The following is a 10271-nucleotide window of genomic DNA, read 5'->3' on the forward strand; positions in this document are numbered from 1 at the left end:
AACGCCATTGGGAGATTACAAGCTGGAGCAACTCAGCAAGAAGTGTCCAGGCACTTTGGCGTATCCAGACAGACAATCTCCGCACTGTGGACCCGATACAACAACACCAACAGAGTTGACGACAGACCAAAGTCAGGAAGACCAAGGGTGACAACCCAAGCACAAGATCGATACATCCGGCTGCGACAACACCCTGGGGAACGCAGAATATTAGATCAAACGGTACGCAACAGACTGAGGGAGGCTAGACTTTTTGCACGAAGACCTGTTCGACGTCATGTATTGACCCCACGTCATCTGGCGGACCGTCTGCTTTGGTGCCAACAGAGGGCTAGATGGGCACGTGCAAGGTGGAGAAATGTACTGTTTACTGACGAGTCCCGTTTCCTACTCACACGCGCTGATGGGCGCGCACGTGTCTACAGACGTCGGGGTGAACGTTACGCCCCCAACTGTGTGCAGCAGGTTGTCCCAATTGGCGGCGGGAGTGTCATGGTATTGGCCGGAATTCATCACGGTGGTAGGACGCCTCTCGTGCATGTGGGAGGTGCATTGACAGGTGTGCGTTACAGAGACTTGATCCTACAGCCTTACGTTCTTCCTCACGTCAACGTTCATGGCGTACAGTTCCAGCAGGACAACGCTCGACCGCATATTGCACGTGTTTGTCTGGACTTCTTACAGCACAACAACATCAAGACATTACCTTGGCCAGCCCCGTCACCAGATTTGTCCCCGATTGAGCATCTGTGGGACGAGTTGGATCGACGCGTTCGCAGAAGGAATCCACAGCCCCAAACACTTCCGGCGCTTCTTGATGCACTTCAGCATGAATGGCAGCACATCCAACAGCGTGTTATTGACAACTTGATTGCATCTATGGGTCGTCGGTGTCAAGCGGTGATTGATGCACGTGGTTGGCACAACTGATACTGACATTTTCTGTACCCTTGTGACATCAACTGTATCGTGTACGTGTGTCTTTCTAGGTGACACGATTAATGTTTTGTACATTGTGTACTTTGATCTTCAAACAATGTTTCAATTATGGTTTCTGTGTCCTATTTTGAAACAATCGCATTATATTACATTTGAAAGTCAGTGTCAAGTTTCTTTTTTGAAGAGTATATATAGATAGATAGATAGATATATCGTTTCATCTGATGAACTTCTTTAACTTTTACAAATTTAGAACACGATTGATCTACTGGTTATATTATCAAATATTAAAAATGAAACTATTTCATATATATGGTCTTACATTCACCATTTTGAGAGCTGTGTCTTCATTTGAACACACCATATATACTAAACTTTATGAATTGGGTACATAGTAATGCCATAAAATCACGCAATGTCGTTGCTTCTTGGCTACCAGTATAAAGGCAGCTTTCATAAAGGTCGTGTCAGTGTGGGAAGAAATAACCTCCTGGCCATACACCTATGAGCAGGGACCAAGTGCGCCTGGATATGAATACATATTTTTCATGCAAGGGTTCCCGTGAAGATAATCCTATAGTAGAAACATGGGGTCACGGCACTGTAGCTCACAATGATATGTAGTCAGCAGTCTATAATGTCAACAAAGACATTCACGTTACGAAAGTTGCTGTCAGCGTTGATATTCAAAAATGTAGTGCATAGTTAGTAAAACTAACACTTAATTGTTTTGATCAAAATATGTCATCATAAGATGAAAAACACATGCCACAATTCACCGTTATCAGTTTCAGAGGGGTTTTCTGCAAAATCAAATATGCAGTTTGAGAAACTTTCAGAACATGGTCAAAACAATGTCAAACTCTAAAGGTATTTTATTCATAGACCTCTGATGAAATGAAAGTATACATCGATGTGAAGTAAGATGTGATAACTTCGTAACGTTATGACAGGACAGGCACAAACACAAAATTTACGTCTCATAGACTAGGGCAAGGGTAGCTTCCGTTTGATAAAGGGCAGTTACTCTAGCGGACAGACCGATGGATTGCCGCGAAAGGAAAGTAGAAGCATTTTGTGTAGGCAATTGTTGCTTTGCCTATATGTAGTTACGCCGCTGTGAAAGAAACAGGAGACGTAGTGCACAAGTTGGTATACAACAGAGCCCAATTCCGATTCCGATTTGCCCAATTGTGACAGGAAATTACCTACCTGGGCCTCGTTCCACAAAGCGATCTTAGGGCTAAGTTGATTGTACCTCACTAAGTATGCGATCTTAAATTTTGGTTACGATCAGCCGCCCGTTCCACAAAGCAATCTTAACTAAGAGAGTTGTAAGTTAAGATCAAAATGCTAAGTTGCACCAGACCACCAGGATTGCTAAAATCGATCTTAAATAATGTACCATAACAACAAAGATGGCGACTTTTATTATGGTGTGCAAGGAAATGCGTCGTCTGCTTAACATGACCAAGGGAGGCCACTCTAAGGGAAACTTTCGTATCTTCATGGCTGAAGGTTCCGATCTTTGTTAAGATCGGCTACTTAAGAACTTGTAAAGTTACAATCGCCCTAAGATCGCTTAGTGGAACGGTTGTAAACTTTAGCTGAGACAATTTTAAAATCGACGTTAGTCTCTAAGATTGATTGTAGTTACGATAGCTTTGTGGAACGGGACTTGGGCTCAAAAGTACGTGCGCTGACTACAGATAAAAAAACATTGGTGATAAATAAGTAATTGTGAAATGAAGATCAGTGGATGGAATGGAAAATGTTGATATTTTCTTGTCGGTGGTTTAGCACACACGACCACACAAAGTTAACAAATAATATTGAAAAACGCAATTTTTGGTTTACGAAGAGCAGCAATGAGAGTCAGGCACCACAATGTCTTGAACAGACGTCTCTATTCTTGAGTCCGGAATAGTTTTCGAAGCTGGTGGGAATTCGATGTTTTCAGAAGGTTATCCCATCCGCAGTTGGCAGGGAGATAGAACGAAAACGTCCTCCCACCTTATGTAGGCACAGTCAGCCTTCTATAATCAGTCCTTATATACGACAAGACAAGCACTAGTGTCACTTGAATCAATTGACTGCATAATTGTGTTATAAAAATCTGTTGCGTTGAAGAAACTTTAGTCTGATTTTCACTCCTACAAAATCTGCCTGGCAGTGGCTCTCCCAAATGAATTTTGTCTCTTTGTCCAGCATTGTTTTGAGAGGGCATTTTTTAGATTTTCTGTAGTTGGAAAATGTATTTGTTTTTTATGGGTCCTCCGGTATCCTCCCAAAACACCTAAATCCAATAAACCCTACAGCATTTTACAACTGGGGCCTAGGACCTTATCGAAAAAAAAAAATTCCCCGAAACTTCTTGAAAAAAATAGTAGTAGTAGTAGTAGTAGTAGTAGTAGTAGTAGTAGTAGTAGTAGTAGTAGTAGTAGTGGTGGTGGTGGTGGTGGTGGTGGTGGTGGTGGTGGTGGTAGTTGGAGTAGTAGTAGTAGTAGTACAGTGTTCGTCGGTGTCACCACACAGAACTCGCCAGTGTCACCATACTCTGCTCGTCGGTGTCACCACACAGAACTTGTCGGTGTCACCATACAGAACTCGTCGGTGTCACCATACAGCGCTCGTCGGTGTCACCATATAGAACTCGTCGGTGTCACCATACCCGTCGGTGACACCATACAGCGCTCGCCGGTGTCACCATACTCTGCTCGTCGGTGTCACCATACAGCGCTCGTCGGTGTCACCATACAGAACTCGTCGGTGTTACCATACCCGTCGGTGACACCCTACAGCGCTCGCCGGTGTCACCATACTCTGCTCGTCGGTGTCACCATACAGAACTCGTCGGTGTCACCAAACAGAACTCGTCGATGTCACCATACAGAACTCGTCGGTGTCACCACACAGAACTCGTCGGTGTCACCATACCCATCGGTGACACCCTACAGCGCTCGCCGATGTCACCATACAGAACTCGTCGGTGTCGCCATACAGAAATCGTCGGTGTCACCATACAGAACTCGTCGATGTCACCATACAGAACTCGTCGGTGTCACCACACAGAACTCGTCGGTGTCACCATACAGCGCTCGTGGGTGTCACCATATAGAACTCGTCGGTGTCACCATACAGCGCTCGTCGGTGTCACCATACAGAACTCGTCGGTGTCACCATACCCGTCGGTGACACCCTACAGCGCTCGCCGGTGTCACCATTCTCTGCTCGTCGGTGTCACTATACAAAACTCGTCGGTGTCACCAAACAGAACTCGTAAGTGTCACCATACAGAACTCGTCGGTGTCACCATACAGAACTCGCCGGTGTCACCATACAGCGCTCGTCGGTGTCACCACACAGAACTCGTAAGTGTCACCATACTCTGCTCGTCGGTGTCACTATACAGAACTCGTCGGTGTCACCATACAGAACTCGTCGGTATCACCATACTCTGCTCGTCGGTGTCACCATACAGAACTCGTCGGTGTCACCATACCCATCGGTGACACCCTACAGCGCTCGCCGGTGTCACCATGCTCTGCTCGTCGGTGTCACCATACAGAACTCGTCGGTGTCACCATACAGAACTCGTCGGTGTCACCATACACTGCTCGTCGGTGTCACTATACAGAACTCGTCGGTGTCACCATACACTGCTCGTCGGTGTCACTATACAGAACTCGTCGGTGTCACCGTATAGAACTCGTCGGTGTCACCATACAGAACTCGTAAGTGTCACCAAACAGTGCTCGTCAGTGTCGGTGTCGCCATAGAGTGCTCGTTGTTGTCACCATACAGAAGACCGTACACTGCGCCCCGTTGTCGCAATACAGTGCTCGTTGGCTATACCACACACACGCACACGCATACGCACGCACGCACACAAACTGACACACACTCACTCACTCTCACACACACACATACGCACACGCACACACGCACACACACACTGACACACACACTCAATTACACACACACACGCACACACACCATATACGGTCCTCCCCACATTAATTACGCGTGCACGTTGCTACGTTGCTTTCTAAGTCCAGTCATCTTGATCGCGATATTAATCCCCATTTCATCTCACAGTTGATACGTCGTGATATAACAGAAACAAGTACTGCTCAAAGCGGCGCTAGTCTCACCTTACACACTCGGCTCAGCAAAAGTAACGTATATAGCCACGCTCGACCCGAGCTATCATCAACATTCAAAGGCCAAACACAAGAGTCTGGTGGCTGTAAAGCACTTTCTGTGACCCACAATTGGATATGGAGAGAAATGCACAACAATAGAAAAATACACCTCGCCTTATCAGAAACTAGAACACCAAGCTTTTGTGGTTTGATCAATATATTGATCTTGCCAATCGATAAAAAAAATGGGACAATGCAAAATTCAATATTCCGGCGGTCTAACAACTAGTCTGTACTCGGCAACTGCTCATTTAAACCGACATGGAATGAGATGTCTCTCTTAACATTGATATTGATAGAACTCCTCGGTGTCAATATACAGAACTCGTCGGTGTCACCATACAGCGCTCGTCGGTGTCACCATACAGAACTCGTCGGTGTCACCATACCCGTCGGTGACACCCTACAGCGCTCGCCGGTGTCACCATACTCTGCTCGTCGGTGTCACCATACAGAACTCGTCGGTGTCACCACACAGAACTCGTCGGTGTCACCATACAGCGCTCGTCGGTGTCACCACACGGAACTCGTAAGGGTCACCATACTCTGCTCGTCGGTGTCACTATACGGAACTCGGAAGTGTCACCAAACAGTGCTCGTCTGTGTCACCATACCCGTCGGTGTCACCATACAGCGCTCGTCGGTGTCACCACACAGAACTCGTAAGTGTCACCATACTCTGCTCGTCGGTGTCACTATACAGAACTCGTCGGTGTCACCATACAGCGCTCGTCGGTGTCACCATACAGAACTCGTCGGTGTCACCATACGGAAATCGTCGGTGTCACCATACCCGTCGGTGTCACCATACAGCGCTCGTCGGTGTCACCACACAGAACTCGTAAGTGTCACCATACTCTGCTCGTCGGTGTCACCATACAGAACTCGTCGGTGTCACCATACAGAACTCGTCGGTGTCACCATACAGCGCTCGTCGGTGTCACCATACAGAACTCGACGGTGTCAAAACAGCACTCGTCGGTGTCACCATACTCTTCTCGTCGGTGTCACCAAACAGTGCAGGTCGATGTCACCAGACACGTCGGTGTCGCCATAGAGCGCTCGTTGTTGTCACCATACAGAAGACCGTACACTGCGCCCCGTTGTCGCATTACAGTGCTCGTTGGCTATACCTCACACACGCACACGCATACGCACGCACACACACTGACACACACACACTCACTCTCTCTCTCACACACACATACGCACACGCACACACACACTGACACACACACTCAATCACACACACACACGCACACACACCATATACGGTCCTCCCCACATTAATTACGCGTGCACGTTGCTACGTTGCTTTCTAAGTCCAGTCATCTTGATCGCGATATTAATCCCCATTTCATCTCACAGTTGATACGTCGTGATATAACAGAAACAAGTACTGTTCAAAGCGGCGCTAGTCTCACCTTACACACTCAGCTCAGCAAAAGTAACGTATATAGCCACGCTCGACCCGAGCTATCATCAACATTCAATGGCCAAACACAAGAGTCTGGTGGCTGGAAAGCACTTTCTGTGACCTACAATTGGATATGGAGAGAAATGCTCAACAATAGAAAAATACTCCTCGCCTTATCAGAAACTAGAACACCAAGCTTTTGTGGTTTGATCAATATATTGATCTTGCCAATCGACAAAAAAAATGGGACAAAGCAAAATTCAATATTCCGGCAGTCTAACAACTAGTCTGTACTCGGCAACAGCTCATTTAAACCGACATGGAATGAGATGTCTCTCTTAACATTGATATTGATAGAACTCCTCGGTGTCAATATACAGAACTCGTCGGTGTCACCATACGGAAATCGTCGGTGTCACCATACAGAACTCGTCGGTGTCACCATACCCGTCGGTGACACCCTACAGCGCTCGCCGGTGTCACCATACTCTGCTCGTCGGTGTCACTATACAGAACTCGTAAAAGTCACCATACAGAACTCGTCGGTGTCACCACACAGAACTCGTAAGTGTCACCATACTCTGCTCGTCGGTGTCACTATACAGTACTCGTAAGAGTCACCATACAGGGCTCGTCGGTGTCACCATACAGAACTCGTCGGTGTCACCATACAGCGCTCGTCGGTGTCACCACACGGAACTCGTAAGTGTCACCATACTCTGCTCGTCGGTGTCACTATACAGAACTCGTAAGTGTCAACAAACGGTGCTCGTCTGTGTCACCATACCCGTCGGTGTCACCATACAGCGCTCGTCGGTATCACCACACAGAACTCGTAAGTGTCACCATACTCTGCTTGTCGGTGTCACTATACAGAACTCGTCGGTGTCACCATACAGCGCTCGTCGGTGTCACCATACAGAACTCGTCGGTGTCACCATACGGAAATCGTCGGTGTCACCATACTCTGCTCGTCGGTGTCACCATACAGAACTCGTCGGTGTCACCATACAGAACTCGTCGGTGTCACCATACAGCGCTCGTCGGTGTCACCATACAGAACTCGTCGGTGTCAAAATACAGCACTCGTCGGTGTCACCATACTCTTCTCGTCGGTGTCACCAAACAGTGCAGGTCGGTGTCACCAGACACGTCGGTGTCGCCATAGAGTGCTCGTTGTTGTCACCATACAGAAGACCGTACACTGCGCCCCGTTGTCGCAATACAGTGCTCGTAGGCTATACCACACACACGCACACGCATACGCACGCGCACACACTGACACACACACACTCACTCTCTCTCACACACACATACGCACACGCACACACAAGCACACACACACTGACACACACACTCAATCACACACACGCACACACACCATATACGGTCCTCCCCACATTAATTACGCGTGCACGTTGCTACGTTGCTATCTAAGTCCAGTCATCTTGATCGCGATATTAATCCCCATTTCATCTCACAGTTGATACGTCGTGATATAACAGAAACAAGTACTGTTCAAAGCGGCGCTAGTCTCACCTTACATACTCAGCTCAGCAAAAGTAACGTAAATAGCCACGCTCGACCCGAGCTATCAGCACTTTCTGTGACCTGCAATTGGATATGGAGAGAAATGCACAACAATAGATAAATACACCTCGCCTTATCAGAAACTAGAACACCAAGCTTTTGTGGTTTGATCAATATATTGATCTTGCCAATCGACAAAAAAAATGGGACAATGCAAAATTCAATATTCCGGCGGTCTAACAACTAGTCTGTACTCGGCAACTGCTCATTTAAACCGACATGGAATGAGATGTCTCTCTTAACATTGATATCAACACAAAACGAAAAAGCAATGAATGAGTAAACGAACGAACGATTCTTTCCTAATCTCACTGAAAAAATCATTCCAAAATATATTCTCAGAAGCCCTTGGAGAATAGAACCTGATCTCTTTTATCCCACCACTGCTTTGTCCAGTGATAAATAAATGCTGATCTGGTTAGAGATCTGGCCATGTATGTCCTGGCTTCAAAGTTGTGACTAAAACGGTCGCCAATACCAGTTTGTCTACAGTCTAAAATTCAGAGGTAGCCAAATGACTACCTAGAAAAATATCTTGTGACCACTAAATTCTATTGCTACACATCTGAAGACACAAAAATAAATAACAGCTGATCTGAACGTCTGTTTATAATTGTACTCGCATATAATTCCTCCTAAAGTCGACAATGAACCAAAATATATACAAATTAATGTAATTAGAAGTTTATTTTAGGTGACAATGCTCATTAGATAAGCGAGGATATACCTATACATTCTAGTAACATAAATTAGATCATTGTTCAAGTCACAAGTAACAAAATACAATTACAGTTTCCATTAAGATACAATTTCGTGTCTTCTGCTATGACTTGTACATATTACGATAGTTATTTGATAAAGATAATTTCAAATGCTTTTGGCTACCTACAATATTGGCTTGACTTCTTGATTTTACCGGGGCGGTCGGGTAGCCTAGTGGTTAAAGCGTTCGCTCGTCACGCCGGAGACCCGGGTTCGATTCCCGACATGGGTACAATGTGTGAAGCCCATTTCTGGTGTTCCCCGCCGTGATATTGCTGGAATATTGCTAAAAGCGGCGTAAAACCAAACTTACTCACTCACTCACTTGATTTTACCACTGGCTACCTTGAAATATTAATACTTGTAGCCACTTGGTCAAAATTTAAACTTAAATTTAAACACTATACAAGCACGACTACTGTGGGTGGGTACATTACCCTACCATGGGACGATGGCAAGTCTGTCTCCCAGACCCCAGAGAATAAATATAAAGAATGTCCAGCTCAAGTCTAGAATGATTTGGTCAAGACTTGATTGTCCGAGCTCTGAAATTAAGCATTGCTCTTGGTTCCGTTTGGATTTTTTTATTTAGAAGATATATTGTGAAATAAGATATCTTGATTTCTGAGACTAACAGTCGGTCGATGGCCGATGGCCTACATCTATGCTGAAATGAACTTGATTGGGCGAATTATTCGTTTATCGAGACCTGTCTTTTGGAAACGGGGTTTCCCTGTACACCACTATTTATCATACCTCCATTTCAGAATGTTTGTTTGTTTGTTGTTTGTTTAACGCCGCTCTGGGCAATATTCTAGCTATATGACGGCGGTCTGTAAATAATCGAGTCTGGGCCAGACAATCCAGTGGTGGATAACATGAGCATCGACCCACGCGATTGGGATACGATGACATGCATCAACCAAGTCAGCGAGCCTGACCACCCGATCCCGTAAGTCAGCTCTTACGACAAGCATAGTCGCCTTTTACGGCAAGCATGGGTTGCTGAAGATCTATTTTAACCCTGGATCTTCACGGGTCAATTTTCAGGATGATGAGATCGGATTGGTCCTTGCGATTTTGTGGGGAGGGATATGTTTTCTTAAGTTTTGTTTGTTTATTTTGTGGTATTGTATCGTGCCCTTCCATATCGATGCAGCCCCAGACCACGACGAACTTGGGTATCCCTGACTGGCACCATGCTGCATGTTTATATTAAGATTGATTGTCTGTTATTGTTTAGGAGTTACAGTTTGTTTGCTTGTAATTGAACGCCGCACTCAGTAATATTTCAGCTATATGACGGCGGTCTCTAAATAATCAAGGCTGGATCAAACAATCCAGTGATTGACATCATG

This window comes from Haliotis rufescens, unplaced genomic scaffold (genome assembly GCF_023055435.1).
Source record: "Haliotis rufescens isolate VD_foot unplaced genomic scaffold, xgHalRufe1.0.p SCAF_18, whole genome shotgun sequence".
In the NCBI taxonomy this organism is placed as follows: domain Eukaryota; kingdom Metazoa; phylum Mollusca; class Gastropoda; order Lepetellida; family Haliotidae; genus Haliotis; species Haliotis rufescens.